The sequence below is a fragment of the Sycon ciliatum genome, chromosome 8 (assembly GCF_964019385.1).
Source record: "Sycon ciliatum chromosome 8, ocSycCili1.1, whole genome shotgun sequence".
Lineage (NCBI taxonomy): Eukaryota > Metazoa > Porifera > Calcarea > Leucosolenida > Sycettidae > Sycon > Sycon ciliatum.
The window spans coordinates 4,414,531-4,432,023 of record NC_088650.1 but is presented as its reverse complement, the minus strand read 5'-3'; the positions used below and the strand labels follow the sequence as shown (position 1 = coordinate 4,432,023).

The following is a 17,493-nucleotide window of genomic DNA, read 5'->3' as shown; positions in this document are numbered from 1 at the left end:
GCAAGAAGCTAACCACCATTCTCTCAAACTTGACAAACTCTTTTCTCTCAAATCGCTGTCCTCAGCGAAACGTGCTCGCGTGCGTGCATTGGCTTACGTGTAGTCTACGTGTACATCAGTGTGCGTGCATGCATATCGAAGTGTACGAGTAGAAAAGAAGAATGATCATGCGCGCATGATGCATCGATGAGTCATACCACCACGTAACCATGGATATAAATAATGGCGACGCGATGGCGACAGCAAAGTTCCGCGTACAAAAGCGCAGGTGCAACAAGGAAAAATCAGAGTGCAGAACAAACAGAAATTCAAATCGAAAGGAGATAAATATTGTGGAGATGAAGCAAATCAGTTTGGTCTGTCAGAGGGTGCTTGCGCCCAGAGACAGGGTGACAGCAAACCCTGTCAGAGAGAGTCAGTGTACAGAATAGGAATACATAGAACGCAGCACGCAATGGAGTTGCTGTGGAGAGCGAGAATGCAAGCAACAACGTAAGTATTATCTATGCAAGTGATTATATCGGCGTATCCGACAAACACGCACAACAAACACTGTATTGTAACAACACACTCGTAAATGATGTTATCCCAACAATACTCATTCTATTTCAGCGCAGTGTCCTGTCCAATCACACTCAAAATCACACTCGTAAATCTCGCACACTCCCTCCTTGCAGCATGTGACAGTTCTGTACACAAATCGTAACTACAATACACTAATAGTATCAACGTGCAACATGTGACATGTGATAGTTCTGTACACTAAATATACATCAGGCAAGCTCCGTATTAGTTCCGTACTGCTTCCGTATTGGTCGGGCAGGGATACTACACTATTATGTAACAGTAAAATAACGGTCTGTGCACCCGGGAATGTCACTCACAGACCTGTAAAAACATATTGGCAAGGTACAGGCACCAGTTCTCTGAATGTTGCAATGGCAAACGGCATTTGAATCAACCACATCTCGGCTACATAGGTGATACGAATATTCAGAAATTGTGCTAATCTATTCAAAATTTCCCTCACTGCAACAGCCCTCCTAGGAAGCTCATCAGTATAATATTATCGTCGTGAGACGTTCTATCGAAACAGGAGTGGCAGGCACGGATGCCAAGGTGACTAACAGCAACGAAAATTGAGAACAATGGGAGTTATTGGCCATCCTTACCCCTCGACTATAGTCGCTGTTGAATACTGCTGATAAACGAATGGATAATTTATATCGAATACAAAAGATATTTCCCAACCACATATCACCACCATGAGTTCAGAACTTTGAGGCTTACCACTTTGCAACATTGCTCTATCAATTTTAGGGGTATACACATGATGACTGACCTGGGGGTAGGCACCGGCGGATTATGCCGGCACAATTATTGGAATAAGTTGGTGGTTAAAAATTTAGAGCATAATTTGGCATCCTTTCGGAGGTAGGAGCATAACTACATGGTTGTACCACAGTTCTGGTATGTAGGCTTCACAATTGTGTACAATGAATGCACCTGATCCGTGCAGGTGGTCTGCATGGTAAAGGGCTTGGAAATCATGCAGAAAGGGTTTTCAATGAAAAGCAGGGTAGGAATCAGGACAATGCATTATTGTATGCTCGAACTCGTCTTCTTCAAAGTTCTTTCTCACACTGATACAGCACATGTAGCAGACGATGGTAGTGAGTCAGGCTATGTCAGGTATCCTGTGCATGGGGCGGACGAGATAGTGACGGGTAGTCCGCAAAACTCCCCGTACATGTACAGTATGCATGTTACGAAGTCATGACCTCTGGACTTTAGCAGCCATGACTGTGCAGGCTATGGATATTGCTCTAATAAAAAATTAGGTACAGTTTATGCTCGGTCATGATGGAAGGAGAGGTGGAGCTACGGGAGAGATGAGCTGATTACTCGCAGGGTGAGGGTAACATCGGTTGGACGAGTATGACGATTTCGAAGACAGTTCCTGAACATGATAATTTTCAAAGGTAACTCAAACTAATTTGGCAATGAAAAAATCTTCTCACGACAGAAGTCAACTAAAGAATAGAAGAAGTAATGTTTTCTCTTTTCCATGTTGATCTCTAGCATGCATGGATACCTTGGTATGGGGATACTGATGTATTACGTTGTACTTATGACCACTTGCAAGTACGGAAAAGGCACAATTTTCCGAACTTTGAGGCTCCATAAGTACAACAAAGTGAATATGTATTAGGCCTTGACGGATTATGCTAGCATAATTTTTCGCATAATTCCTACCAAAATCGAATAATCGCATAATTCGAGGCAAATTGCATACAAATTGCATAAATAATGGAATAATCCGCCTGTTTGCATCAAATTCCATAGAGTAGTACATGTTCTACAAGTACAAGTACAAGTAGATGCACCAGGAAGTCATACATGTAGGCTTACGACTCCCTTGATAACATGTCCAGTCCACTACAATCAGTGACGGTCGTAGCTACAATTGTAGGTCGGACAGTGCATAGACCCCGTTGAACTTTTGCTACTACAGTACAACGCCCTATACAAAAAATCCCTGTTATTTTGCACAGAACCATCATTATACATGTACATTAGCAGCATATGTGAGCATAATGCGGCATAATATGATAACTTTAAGCATAAAAATAGCATAATTCTGGAATTTTTCAGCAATGCGAAAAGCATAATTTCACGAAAATATTAGCATAATCCGTCAAGACCTAATATGTATCCCCGCGTTCCAAAGCATAATATGAGGATTTTGCGAGCATATTGCGAGAATCCATGAAAGCATAATTCCATGATCTCGCGAGCATAATCCGCCGGAGCCTACCACCCACTCAGCCTACGCCTCACTCTTTTTAAAGGGGAAGCTACTGTAAATATACAAAATTTCTGCCCTGCAAAATTTCGGCACTTCACGATTTTCGACATTTCGGCGGCGATTTATTTTCGGCGTTGGGTAGAGGGCATGGTATAGTGCGACAGATGCTGTGAAAAATTTCATTGGCGTTTTAATTTAGGCGTTTTGGGTCGGTGCCGAATATAGCCGAAATTAAATAGCTGCCGAAAAATTGTATATTAGGGAGGTTCCGGAGTACGATTTTTCGTGCCAAAATCCGTGGAGGCGCTACGGATATTTTATACGTCGTTTTCGAGCAGTGAAAAGTTCCGGGGTACGGAACGTATGTGTTTGCCGTCATTAGATATCCTTAGCTAAAAAAACGCTAACGTAAACGCAAACCTTTCCGTACTTCGGATCGTTCAAGCTGACTTTTCCCTTAGCACAAAGTACGTTATAGTTGAGACGAAGTAGTCGTGACAACCATGGCGATATGAATTTTCGTGGAAACAGGTGCGGGAAATTCAAAATTTTGAACCAGGGATTAGTTTGCTGTCGTTCCGAAAGAATACCTTGGCGAGTTCTTTTACTCTGGAATAGCAAAAGCACGGCGAAATGAGTTTTCGCTGTTCCCAGGTCCTTGGAAACCCTTTCCAAATTCCTAAACGCAGCTCCGAAGACTGTAAGGGTTCTCCAGCTCCAGCACGTCTGGGAGAGGCCGATGAATTTCTTCCTCAGGAGTGCCGTGGAACTGGTCCTTTGTTTCCCAGATGGGATAGAGGGAGAAAGGCACGAAGCAGAGGACGCAGAAATTGTCAACTGAAAGGCAAAAGTCGCCAAAAAAGCTAAATGTCACAAGAGGAAGCAATTGTAGTATCCCTGCCCGACCAATACGGAAGCAGTACGGAACTAATACGGAGCTTGCCTGATGTATATTTAGTGTATCTCCGTATGTAAGCGTACGTCGTCTGCTGCATATAAGCGGCTGCGCATTTCTGTTTTGATGAATAGAAGATTAGATTAGATTAGATTGGATAGCAATGAAAGCTAACTCGAAGAATAAGGATTCAGCCTCTAGGTGAGCACCGGAGAGAAAGTTATTTATTTTGCCGCTTCTTCTGTCAACGCCGATTATATCTCAGGTGTGTACCTGAAAGTAGAATAAAAGTAATTCTTGTTAATTGCACCGCGCCTACCACTCGGCTACCTATTACATTGGTGGCAGCGGTGTGTTTTTGTAAAATAAAACAACGTGATTCGACCCCAGACCCCCATGGCTACCCATTACATTGGTGGCAGCGGTGTAGTTTTAAATAAAACAACGTGATTCGACCCCAGACCCCCATGGCTCAACCCGCTGCAGCTCCGTGCGACGAATCAAGATGAGAATCATGTTTCTTGCCTTCCTGGGCTTGGCCCTGCTTATTAGCTTGCAGCACAGTCAGGGTGCTAGCGTGGATCACCCTTCTCTCCGCACGGCACTCACTGGAGACTCCGATGGCGATTCCAAGCGACCCGCTACCTACATGTATACTACCGGTGGTGATGGCGAAGCTGATGAGGACGACGACATGCAGGCTGCTGACCAAGACAAGGAGGGTATTCCCCAAGACCAGCAGCGTTTGATTTTCGCCGGCACGCAGTTGGCAGACGGCCGAACCCTGAGTGACTACAACGTTCAGCAGGAGTCCACTATTCACTTGGTACTTCGCCTCCGTGGTGGGATGCAGATTTTCGTCAACACTCTTCCTGGCTATACCATCACTCTTAACGTCGCGCTAAGCAATGCTATCGACAATGTGAAGACCACGATTCAAGACGAGGAGGGAGGTTATTTGTCTGACGCCGAGCTAGCCGCTCTGAGTGACCGGCTCAACCAAGATGAAGATAAAACCTGGCTCGCCCTCCGCCATAGCTCCAGCCGCCGCCGGGGTTACTAACGCTGATTCCAGGTATGGCATTTTCTTTCCTGTCTTCCTTCAGTCTCCCTGTTCTCTTCAGTCTTCCTTTATGCGAGTGTGTGAATCCAGTTTAGTTTGGTAGGCGTCTGATCATGGTGAGCCACGGTTTACCCAGCTAACGTGGGACAATGTGTGTGACAACGCCCTTTATAGTTATAGTGTTTTCAGTTCGGTTTTTGAACTGCGATGTTCCTGGCGGCTTGTGCCAGCGTTGTGCAGCAAGAGTGCTGTGGATTTTCAGGTCCTATTTGGAGGACAGTTCTTTCCCTTTTGACCCCGTGAGATCGTGTGAACCTGGTGTGCTTTTACTTCTATTTTATGATTTGTTATCAGTTCATTTCTTCTGTCTACTCTAAACGTTATCATTTCCGATATAATTTGCCATCTTCCGGTTGACCCTGTTGTTCGTAACTCCTCACTAATTTTTTGAAAATCACGAGGGCGTGATTATCTGTAGGAAGGGAGGGTGTAGTATCCCTGCCCGACCAATACGGAAGCAGTACGGAACTAATACGGAGCTTGCCTGATGTATATTTAGTGTATCTCCGTATGTAAGCGTACGTCGTCTGCTGCATATAAGCGGCTGCGCATTTCTGTTTTGATGAATAGAAGATTAGATTAGATTAGATTGGATAGCAATGAAAGCTAACTCGAAGAATAAGGATTCAGCCTCTAGGTGAGCACCGGAGAGAAAGTTATTTATTTTGCCGCTTCTTCTGTCAACGCCGATTATATCTCAGGTGTGTACCTGAAAGTAGAATAAAAGTAATTCTTGTTAATTGCACCGCGCCTACCACTCGGCTACCTATTACACAATCTCGACTCTCGATCTCATCTCGAACTGCACGACGTGCTATTTATCTCCCGCCAGTTACAAAACAATGCGAGTTTTTGCATTTTTGCAGAATTTCCATAACGAACGTCGGCCCGTTATTTTGAGCTCTGTAACGTTTTTCCGTTATCCGATAACGTCTTTTGTCACGGCTGGGAGTGAGTACCGTAAAAGTTAGCGTTATCGTACTTTTGCTAAGGATGTCTAATGCCTAGGTTACGATCGCAAACACGTCACATTCCCGCGCTATGCCTTTCTATTTTGAAAATTTGTACCGAAATCAAAACTTCCCGCGGAAAATCATTGTTTCTCGTACCGAATTTGGACGCGAAAAATCTTTCTGCACCCGAAGACGCAAAAATCTCCATACGAAACATGGTTCGTATGAAAGCCAGTCCACACGGATTCTCCGTGCCGAAAAACCGTATGGAGCACGTCTGGAAAAAATCCGTAGCGCCCATACGGATTTTGGCACGGAAAATCGTACCCCGGAACCTCTCTATTTACAGTAACCCTTTACCTTCCGACCAAAATTCCCGGGCAGTTCCAAATGCGATATTTCTCACCTCATTCTGAGAATATCTTTGGTTCTAATCAACCAATTTTCACACTCTTGGGCATTCTGGAAAGCTCTCCACGAGCTGCGTACAATGTGCTCTAACTGGACACTACTGAGATCACATATCCAACGCCAGGGTGCTTCAAATGCTCCCCATCGCTGGGTATCCCAGAGAATTCTCTCCTCGTCAGCCATTTCTCGCTCCTTCATCGTAAACATTTCAAATTTTGTTTTCCTGAGTTTCTTTTTATGCTGCTAACGCGCTCAAAGCATGCCCAGGTGACTCAGCATGTCAGGAGAGGGGAAATACCCAGCTCAAGGCCAGTCACTCAGAAAAATCGACTTTTGCCGTGGGTGAAATGTCGAGCGCGATATCTTTGGAATGCGGCATTGCAGCTCTTCCCCGATTGTTGCAATGAAAAGCTGGGCTCTTCGGCTTCCTGAATATTTAGTGTTCAGATTCCGTCAAGAATTGATCGAGTTACGAATGTTTTAGTGCATTCATGTCCATCGACCAAATTCGGTCGATTCATGTACACACAGAAGGTAAAGGGGAAGTTACGGGTAAAATCAAAATTTCAACAGTTGCAGTCTTCGGGGTGCTGAGTCCAATGGTCTTGGTCCGGGAAAGCTGAGACGCTCGCTTCCTATTTGAATCCCAATCAAACTCGCGCACTTCCACCGAAACTGGGTGATTGCGCCCTACTAGATGGGGATTTGTTTGCAAACTGTCACTAAAAGCGCCATTTCGTTCTTATAAAAGCACGGATGACGGCGATTGGCCCATATGTTGACTTGTAGGCTTTTGGACGCTGAGTCGACTGGTTTGGGTCCGAATAGGCTGCGATGCAGCGTTCCTCCTTTATTCCCAATCGAACATGGTTGAATAAGTGGTCACGTGCTCCTGGGTGCCCAAATCACCTGGTCACCACGCCAGCAGGCGACAACTTACTTTCACACCAAGGTTCAACTCGAGTTCAACTCGAGTGACAGGACTGCACCCAAAACAGGTCAAACAGGCTAGTAAGTTGGAGGGCCCGGTGTAATATGCCCGCAACTTTGCCGAAAATGTTTTTGGGAAATTCTCGTAAACCTTGCCGAAAATGCTCCCAAACCTTGCCGAAAATGCTCGGAAAATGCTTACTTTTTTGTAATCCTCGGCACACGCCGTCAAAACCAGGGAGTCAGAAAATACCGGTATTTTACGACTCCCCGGTCAAAACCATAATTTTATTTTCAATTCATAAACTACTCAACAAGAAGCCAACCCACAGAATGCGGAAGTGACGTTCTTGTTTGGGAAGTTTTTCTTCTCTCAATTTTGATACACAACAGCCAAGTGCTCCGTTTCCCCCAAAATGCTGCATCACGAGCCCAAAGTGCTGGGTTCGCGGATTGTACCAAAAATGCTAAAAAAATGCCGGCATAATACACGGGGGCCTAGTAAGTTGTACCCTGCAGGCACTACTAGATGAGGATCTGCACGCAAAATGTCACTAAAAGCGCCATTTCGTTCTTATAAAAGCACGGATGACCGTGATTGGCCCATACATGTATGTTGTGGTCATTTGGACGCTGAGTCGACTGTTTTGGTCCGAAAAGGCTGCGATGCAGCGTTCGGCCCTTATTCCCAATCGAATGTGGCTGAACAAGCCGTCACGTGCTCCTGCGTACACCAGTCACCTGGTCACCGCTAGGCCCAGACAGATTCTGCTCCGCTCGCCTCGATATGTTGCCGCAAAATGTTGCTGCGCACAAGAAGCTCGATATTTTGCTCCATTTTGCTCCCGAAAAACGTGTATTTTATCCACTTCCCGTACAATCCCGTGCAATGTTTCATAAAAATTGCAGGGTCGGTTTCCCAACACGGGTTTCCACGCACGTGTCCCTAAGTTCTTCCAAAATGATGTCGATCCACAGTGAATACCAGTGATATTTCGGTGACATGATCTCGTCCTGGGCAGTGTGATCCTGCTGAACGGGTAAGAAACAAGGAAATCCAAGTACCAGGCATCGATTTTACCCAACATCTCGATATTTTGCTCCGATTTTGCCGGCAATTTCCGCTCTTTCAATTCTTCGATATTTTGCCGAAAGACTTATTATTATTATTATTATTTTATTACAACATCTCAAGACTCGGCGGAAACACCGGCCAATGTTACGAGAGTGGGTGATTGCCAACCACAGCGATAAATAGAAATAAGGGGAGGGAAAAAGAAAGAGTAGCAAAACGAACAGCAACAACAACTCCGTAAAGAAAGATGATGTCAAATAAAAAACAGTGAAAAACACAGAGACGCAAAGGACATGCCGGCAGGATCTGTCTGGGCCTAGTCACCGCGCCGGCAGCAGGCGACAACTTTCACACCAAAGGTTCAACTCAAAGGTTCAAAGGTTCAACTCTAGTGACAGAAACTCGCTCAAGCATGCTGTAAGTATTAGTTGGTTGTAGCCTGCAGGGCCTGGAAGTGCGCGAGTTCGATTGGGAATAAAGGAGGAAGGGAGCGTTTCAGCTTCCTTGACCAAGACCATTCGACCCAGCACCCCGAAGATTACAACTGGTGAACATTTGATTTTAGGCCTAACTTCCTCTTTAACCCTGCAGCAACTACATCGAGTCCTCGACCTACATTGACAAGCATATGTCGAGTGCCTCCGAAGACGACTCGCCCTCTGGGAAGAAGGCGACATTGATGCACTGATGATGGAAGCCAGAACAATTCAACGGCAGCTAGTGGCGGCCACAAAGGGGGCAAAGTCCAGCAAACAATCAGAGGACGATGCTGGAGGATTCTCAAACCTATAGTACACACGGGCAAGACTGGTGCAGCTATGCGCATGCTGAAAGAGACACCCGACAGTGGCCCCATGCGTTTGGATGATAAAGTTGGCAATCAAACTGTCCAAGACATCCTAAAGGACGAACATCCCGTCGCTCAGCCAGTCGACCTGTCAGCTGTGATGGACGGACCAGTTGTTCGATCTCCCGCACATGGTCCTCGTAGTGTCGGCGCTTCTCACCCTCATGCTTGGCATATGTAGCGGAGAGGGAGTGAGCCTGACATGAGCTAGCCAAAGGGTTGAACACCCGAACATTAAAATAGGTTCGCTCAAACCGGCCACCCCACACTCCGCTGGCCGCAACATCAAGGCGAGCGCCGTCCTCCCGGATTGCGGTGCGGTGGCGAAACCGCTCTCCAGATAACGGCTGGAGACCCGGCTCCACTACAACGTTCTAGACTACCTCAACCAGGAGCCTAGAAATGACGTCTTGCAGCTCGTTTTGCCGAATTGCAGGATAACCTCCTGTCGGGCAGGATAAGGCGTGTTGTAACGAGAATGCCATGCCACAGGTACACTGCGGAGGCAGATGTGGTGGTGTCCAACCATAGCGGACAAAGACGCCATCGAAAGGCCTGCTTGTGCAGAATCAGGCCATGATGCTTGATTGAGCTGCATGTCAGCCAGCTTGATGATCCCTTTTCGGCGGCGAGGTCGAGGGCGCGCTTCATGCAAAGATCACATCGTTGGCAGACATTCTGCGCCAACTGCTCATCAGCTCTCCTGGCAGACTTACGCGCCTGCTTGCTGACTGTTGCCGTCGCCATTTGAATGCCTTCCATCGAGGTTTCCTGGTCAAGAATGCATTTAATCGCATCAACCGGGACGTATGCCTGTATGTCCAATGCCTGTGTCCCAAGCTGGCAACAACTATTTTCAACACCTACTGAAGCCCTGCCCAGCTAGTTGTGGATGGCGAGACAGTGTGGTTTTGTGAATGCACCACCCAAGGGGACCTGCTCGCCATGGCCATGTACGCTATCGCCACAATTCCCCTCATTGAAGAATGCCTTAGCAGTGGGGCCACCCAGAGTTGGTACGCCGATGACGCTACAGCACCGTCAACACTGCTGCCATTTTGCCACTGGTGGGATATCCTATCACAGCACAGTGAGTCGTATGGATACTTCTTCAACCCGGAGAAATCCGTACTACTGGAATGGGTAGCCGAGTGGTAGGCGCGGTGTAATCAACAAGAGTTCGTTTATTCTTCTCTTCTCTCAGGTACACACCTGGGATATAATTATTAGTGAAAGAAGAAGCGGCAAATAAATGAGTTTCTCTCCGGTGCTCACCTGGAGGTTGAATAGCTCGTTATTATCAAAATCTCATCTTCATCAAAACAGAAATGCGCAGCCGCTTTTATGCAGCAGACGCCGTACGCTTACATACGGAGATACACTAAATATACATCAGGCAAAGCTCCGTATTAGTTCCGTACTACTTCCGTATTGGTCGGGCAGGGATACTACACTACTACTAGTACTAGTGAAGCCTGCACATCTGTAGCGTGCCACCGTGGCTGTTCGCTGACACACATGTCCAAGTCCGCTCAGATGGGTACCGACATCTAGGTGCAGCACTCGGCACCCCGGAATTTGTAGGGGCTTATGTCACGGGCAAGGTGAACGCATATTGCAAGGAGGCTGACAAGTTGTCTAAATTTGCCCATTTTCAACCGCAAGCAGTGTATTCCACCTTTACGCACGGTCTACGGCATCGCTGGGCAGTTGTTGCCAGGACTGTACCCAACACAGCTACCCTGCTGGACTGTACCCAACACAGCTACCCTGATGGACTGTACCCAACACAGCTACCCTGCTGGACTGTACCCAACACAGCTACCCTGCTGGACTGTACCCAACACAGCTACCCTGCTGGACTGTACCCAACACAGCTACCCTGCTGGACTGTACCCAACACAGCTACCCTGCTGGACTATACCCAACACAGCTACACTGCTGGACTGTACCCAACACAGCTACCCTGCTGAACTGTACCCAACACAGCTACCCTGCTGGACTGTACCCAACACAGATACCCTGCTGGACTGTACCCAACACAGCTACCCTGCTGGACTGTACCCAACACAGCTACCCTGCTGAACTGTACCCAACACAGCTACCCTGCTGGACTGTACCCAACACAGCTACCCTGCTGGACTGTACCCAACACAGCTACCCTGCTGGACTGTACCCAACACAGCTACCCTGCTGGACTGTACCCAACACAGCTACCCTGCTGGACTGTACCCAACACAGCTACCCTGCTGGACTGTACCCAACACAGATACCCTGCTGGACTGTACCCAACACAGCTACCCCGCTGGACTGTACCCAACACAGCTACCCTGCTGGACTGTACCCAACACAGCTACCCCGCTGGACTGTACCCAACACAGCTACCCTGCTGGACTGTACCCAACACAGCTACCCTGCTGGACTGTACCCAACACAGCTACCCTGCTGGACTGTACCCAACACAGCTACCCTGCTGGACTGTACCCCAAAAAGATACACTACTGGACTTTACCCAACACAGCTACCCTGCTGGACTGTACCCAACACAGCTACCCTGCTGGACTGTACCCAACACAGCTACCCCGCTGGACTGTACCCAACACAGCTACCCTGCTGGACTGTACCCAACACAGCTACCCTGCTGGACTGTACCCAACACAGCTACCCTGCTGGACTGTACCCAACACAGCTACCCTGCTGGACTGTACCCAACACAGCTACCCTGCTGGACTGTACCCAACACAGCTACCCTGCTGGACTGTACCCAACACAGCTACCCTGCTGGAGCCCTTGGAGCAGGCGGTTGCACACCTGCTACTCCCAGCCCTCCTCGATCGCCCCTCTCCAGGCTCTGCCGAAAGGAAGATCCTGGCCCTACCATGTCGCTTGGGTGGCATGGCAATAATCATCGTCTCTTTGTTAGCAGAACAGTTCCATTCATCCTGCGAGAGTGCCATATTACCCAAACGCTGTTTGAGGGAATCCTCTCTGGCATTTCCTACCTGCTCGACGTCACGCAGATTACGCTGCACAGGAAGTCGGAAGCACACAGCCTACAGCGGAATAAGGGGTCAATCATCGCCAAGGATGTCGTCTCAGCCGCTTCACAGGGATTGCAGCGTTGTGTGGAGCTTGCTTTGCTGAAGGGGCCTCCAATTGGCTCACGTGCCGGCCACTGAAAGTCCACGTTCGCTATGGCTGGAACCCCTCAATGCTGCCGTCCGCCAGCGTCTGTGGTCAGGCATTCAGCACCGCACATGCCCTGTCGTGCCCTGCAAATGTGAGGTGTGAGAGAGAAGATAGTTATGCCGGATACTGCAGCGAAGCATAAAATACAGTCGTCATGTGAGTGGCCCAAATGGCATCCACTCCTCCCTCACCAAGATACTGCACCGTCGGCTCACTCATTGCGCGTCCCGTTTACTTCTGCCGGATAGCACAGATACAGTCGTCATGCGAGTGACCCATCTGGCATCTACTCCATGCACTCCATCGCCATAATGAGTCTATACCGACAACTTAACGGGACGCCCAATGAGTGAGCCGACGGTGCAATATGGTGAGGGAGTACATGGAGGTGGATGCCGGTTGGGCCACTCGCATAACTACTGTATCTATGCTGCGCTGCAGTATCCGGCATAACTATCACCTCTATCTTGACGTTCCTCTGATTTTAAAAATAACGTGACCTTGATTTGAGCACCGTATTTTTCACACTTTGAGTATCAAGCGCCCGCTTTTTGGTGCCCCATCTCTTGTTTCAAGAGTCAGTATAAAATAGGTGATTATTTCTTTTCGAGTCATTCAACCTTTTCTGATGAGGTCTAATTGACCGAAACAGTTGCCAGAAGGAATTAAAAAATATTTTCAGTACTCCGAACTTCTTGTTGCTTTTTTTGCGGAATGGACGTGGTCGGCAGCAGAGCGCAAATGTGGTGGTGGTGAAGTGAACGCTGAATTGTTTTTTACATTGATTTTTTATGTCAAAAGGGGATTAGGAATTTTTGACTCTTTCCTCTACCAAATGGCGCTGTGTACAAGCTCTGTGTACAATGTAGTCGCATTCTGCACTCGGCGCTTTGATTACTGGATGCCGGGCGAATCTAGGCTCGGCAAGCTGTTTCACAATGCCATCCTGTAGCCTATTCCATACAATCATAATCATTGGGTTATTGAACTTCACAAGGATACCAGTCCTGAATGTAATTCATGTACATGTGCAAGTAACTGATAATAAGGCAATAAGCAGAATCAGCGAAGCGGACATTGGACGTAGTCATGAACAAAAATAAAAGATGGATAAAAAGTTGGATAAAAGGTTTTCTAGAGACATAAATCAGGGAAAATACGTCTCAATACTGAAATCTAGCAATGAACAACGATATTATACGTGGAAGAGTACGAAATGCAGCATGTGAAATATGTAATGCAATCTGGATCGCAAGATTCAGGCAAAAGGAGGAATTTTAAAAGAAGGCATCGAAAGGCTGTGATGATGAGGTGAATCATATGCAACAAACCAAAAAACAACAAAAAAGCAAGTCCTGGGATCAAAGCACACAGCAGGTACACACTACAATGGACGTGTAGGTCACAGTCATAGATTGATACTATCTACATAGATAGATGCGTGTGAACAGACGAGTAACCCTACTTTGTACGAAACGTGTCGGTGCAAATTGGACACAGCCATGTTATTGGCTTTCAACCTGTGCGAATAGAGACTTAAGTAGTTCCTGCACCCACGCCAAATCATGATAACCTAAATATTCCATCGAAAGCCCGACACTAACGGCGTGAGTTAATGACTGGCGATCCGCTGGAAGGAAGGGCTCGTCGATGCTATGAGGCGAATTTTCTCCACGCAGGCCACAGTCGAATCTGAAGGAAGCCATTGGGCCGTGGACACAGGGACGCGTTGCGTGGTGCACGCAGCGCAAGTTGCCATTCTGTGAAATTTGCATCTTCCCCTTGCATGATGTGCTTTTCCAATCCAAGGCGACCAGGTCTTTGTTGCTGCAGTTTGAATCAAACAAAAACAGGCACAGGAGCATTGAAAACTGGCGAACTACACCACCACATGCCGATGTAGTGTGAGCAACTCCTCCCAACCAGAGGTCAAACCGTTACCATTACAATCAGGCATCTGAAATGTGCGTGAGGGAGGAGGTAAAGAAAGAAACCACAGAACAAACAGAACGGAATACCACACTCTGCTCCCAATACGTTATACTCATTGTGTAACATGGCATCGCCACAGAGTCCATAACCTCTGGAACAGATGTGGCAAACTCAGGAATGCAAACTTTACCCTGCCCCAAGATCGACTAGAATGGGCAGTGAAGGTATAAACCCACACTGTTTCACATCAAGCTCAATGGCGTCGTCTCCAAAGACTGCTTTCTTCTGAAACAGTACATGGTATCGCAATCAATACACAGTCATTATCCATCACTCCAGCAGCATTCCACTCCTGCGCCAAATGATATGGCTCGTGCATGTTCGGCATGCTTCAAGAACACAATTGAAGTAGGGAGTAGTACTTACTCTTTGTTGGGACATTTTGCAGCTGGACAGGTCATACGCAGATCATAGAACTTCTCCGCCATCTCTGTAGCTAGCTTGTATGCAGCGCTCACTGGTAAATCAACTTGAACACAGTGCCGCAGTCTCTTTCACTGCAGCAAGCTGAGAGCCAGGTAGGGAAGGCTAAAGACGCAACCCTCACTGTTCAGACCTTGTGGCTTGCTTTCCAACAATGTTCTAATGAAACGCGGAGCACACCTAGCGAGAAGAAAGCGCGCTTTTGGCTGTCTCTATTCGCACACCATCGCCAAGAAGTCCGAGTGGATACTAGTATATCGTACCATCGCTATTGGACGAAGTTTCTAAATGTCATAACTCCAGACAGGCTGGATTATGCTATTTGGCGGTGTCTTTATTCGCATGCAACACTTCCGGGTGTCGAAAGTTCTCCTTGCATCGGGCAATGACAAGCTCCGAGTCTCGCATAACGTCATTAGGTAGTGTATGATTTCATTTCGCGTCTGTGCATGCCTTGACGCAATACCGGAGAAAGAGCTTGGTGTTGAGTCTGCTGACGGAGAGCACTACTCTACTACCATTGCAGAGCAATTCTGAGAAAGCCATGCACGTTTTGTGATGCGTTACCCTCCTGGAATGCTTACCCATAATTATAATTATCAGATTATACACGGTTTTGACAAAATCTACAGTACGTAGAGGGCTTTGACAATACCTACGCTGTACAGGAAGCACGATTCATTGAGCTGCATTCCCGTCTTCCGCGTTGTAAAACGTGAACAGCTGGTCGCATGACATCCTACTTCAGTGATGGCAATGTTAGTGTAGATCTACTACTAGTACTAGTATTGGACTGGTCGTTCAGCAGTAAAGCTATGCCAGCGTGCAGTGCTCATGGCCCCATACGTGTACTGTACTCTGTCATTGTGTGTCAGTACATGTACAGGGAATACTACAGTCATGTAGATCTACAATGTCACGATGCGATTGTCGCAGCTGTCAAGTGTTTGACAGTTCATTTACTGGTGTGACACGCACTTCCTTGTTGCTGTCAGTGGCATCCAGGCTGGATGTCGTGGAGGAACACTTTCCGGGAAATGGCCTGAGTCTCTGATGTGCTCAACGTTCGTGCTTTGTAAATGCCAGTGACTAGTGCCAGCCGCACGTTATCACCGCGAAAATAATCATTACGTCCACTTCACAGGCGACCGTCCCCGTCCTTCGTTCCCCCATCATAAGAATAATTATTATCTCCTTCACCTGCTTTACTCAGCTAGCAATGATTCTGAGACCTGCGTCGGATCTCACCACCGCCACCACCGCCACCACCGCCACCACTGCTGCGACCGCTGCCGTGGCGTTGTGCTGCCTTCACTATACATACATGTATAGGTTTGTCACTTAAATCTTTGTGTGTCCTGTAAAAATTACAAATACAGTGTACCTGGATTCACTGGAACTTCGACAACCATTTTCTCACACGTACATGTACATGTATAGCTCTGTGTCTCTAGACTCTAGTCTAGGGTAGTGGAAGACTGTAGACTGTAAGACTTAGTGGCGTTCTGAGTACAGTCATGATGCTACGTGTAAAGTTGATGGTATTTCGTCAAAACACGTGCTGTGCTGTTGTAGATCACAAGCCACTACTAGTATGGGTCACGGAAGAACAGCCAACGCGTGCACAAGTGTTATTAATAAGTGCATCAATGCTGTGTTGGTCATCCATAATACCGTGCCATGGGTGAGGGTGACCAAACCCCACTGCATCGTTTTGAATTTTTGACTACGCTGCAGTGTGTTTCTTTTAAAACATGAGCCGGGAAAGGTCCTTTTAATAGCATCATACTAAACAACACGACATACATGTACATGTACACACAGATGCAATCTTGCCTGTCTCAACAACAAACATGCCCACGCACACACACACGCACACACACGCGCACACACACTCAGACTCAGACATGGTCATCGCGGGGATGATGTTAGCGCACATCTATGTTACACATAGCAACTTGTGCTGGGATTACACCATTCAACAGCTTGCAAGGCTGATGAATTGATCGCTACTAATTTTAGCCTGGTATCCACCACACAGCTGATTGAAGTGTCTCTTTCTGGCCAGCGAAACCCTATTTTTCCATTTTTTCATTTTTTTACACACGCACGCCACATGCACACCACATACTCCGGCATACACTGGCTGTTGGTAACCACCCAGGAGAATGAAAGAAGAGCTGGGAGAATGAGAAAAAGAGGAAAGATGTGTGGGACTACAATCGTCGGGAATTGAACCCGCAACCTCTCGATTGGAAATCGACTGCACATACCACTGCACCTAGCCCTTGGCGGATTATGCCGGCATAATATTTGGCATAATCTTGGGATTTCGTCAAAAAATTATGCTCCGGCATAATATACGGATTCCAACGTTGTCTAAGTCTCTCTTCATGTTCCGAACTGCTATTCTATGGAACTGTTTACCCCCCAGTCTAACATCGGAAGCCTCGCTCTATAAGTTCAAAGCTGCCCTCAGGAAATTTACAGCTGACTATGCTTATGCAATCAACGGAATTCCGCCACCTTGCAGTTGATTTTCCCCATTTCTCTCCTCATCAATCCCTACTTCTCTTTGTACATACATCTACATCTACTGTTCTTTCAATCAAATGAACCCCTCGATAGGCACATTGCCTTTGGGTCATTTCATAATAATAATAACGTGTAAGGTCGGCATAATCTTTCAGTTTAGACAAAAATTATGCTTAGGGGCATAATACAGCTTTGTCAGAAAGCCTGCAGATGTTTTTTTTAAATACCCCAGTTACGACTCCTTGTCATAGCCCTTGGCGGATTATGCCGGCATAATATTTGGCATAATCTTGGGATTTCGTCCAAAAATT

The 17,493-nt window shown here is 47.0% G+C and overlaps 1 long non-coding RNA gene across 1 annotated transcript; it reads right to left on the bottom strand.

Annotated features, from left to right (window-relative positions):
* Nucleotides 1–13,204: 13,204 nt before the first annotated feature.
* LOC135822877 (uncharacterized) lies at nucleotides 13,205–14,875 on the bottom strand. The gene is made up of 2 exons (XR_010554565.1): nucleotides 14,591–14,875; nucleotides 13,205–14,059 (listed from the first exon to the last, which is right to left on the bottom strand). It is a non-coding gene; the product is annotated as an uncharacterized LOC135822877 (long non-coding RNA).
* Nucleotides 14,876–17,493: the final 2,618 nt, after the last annotated feature.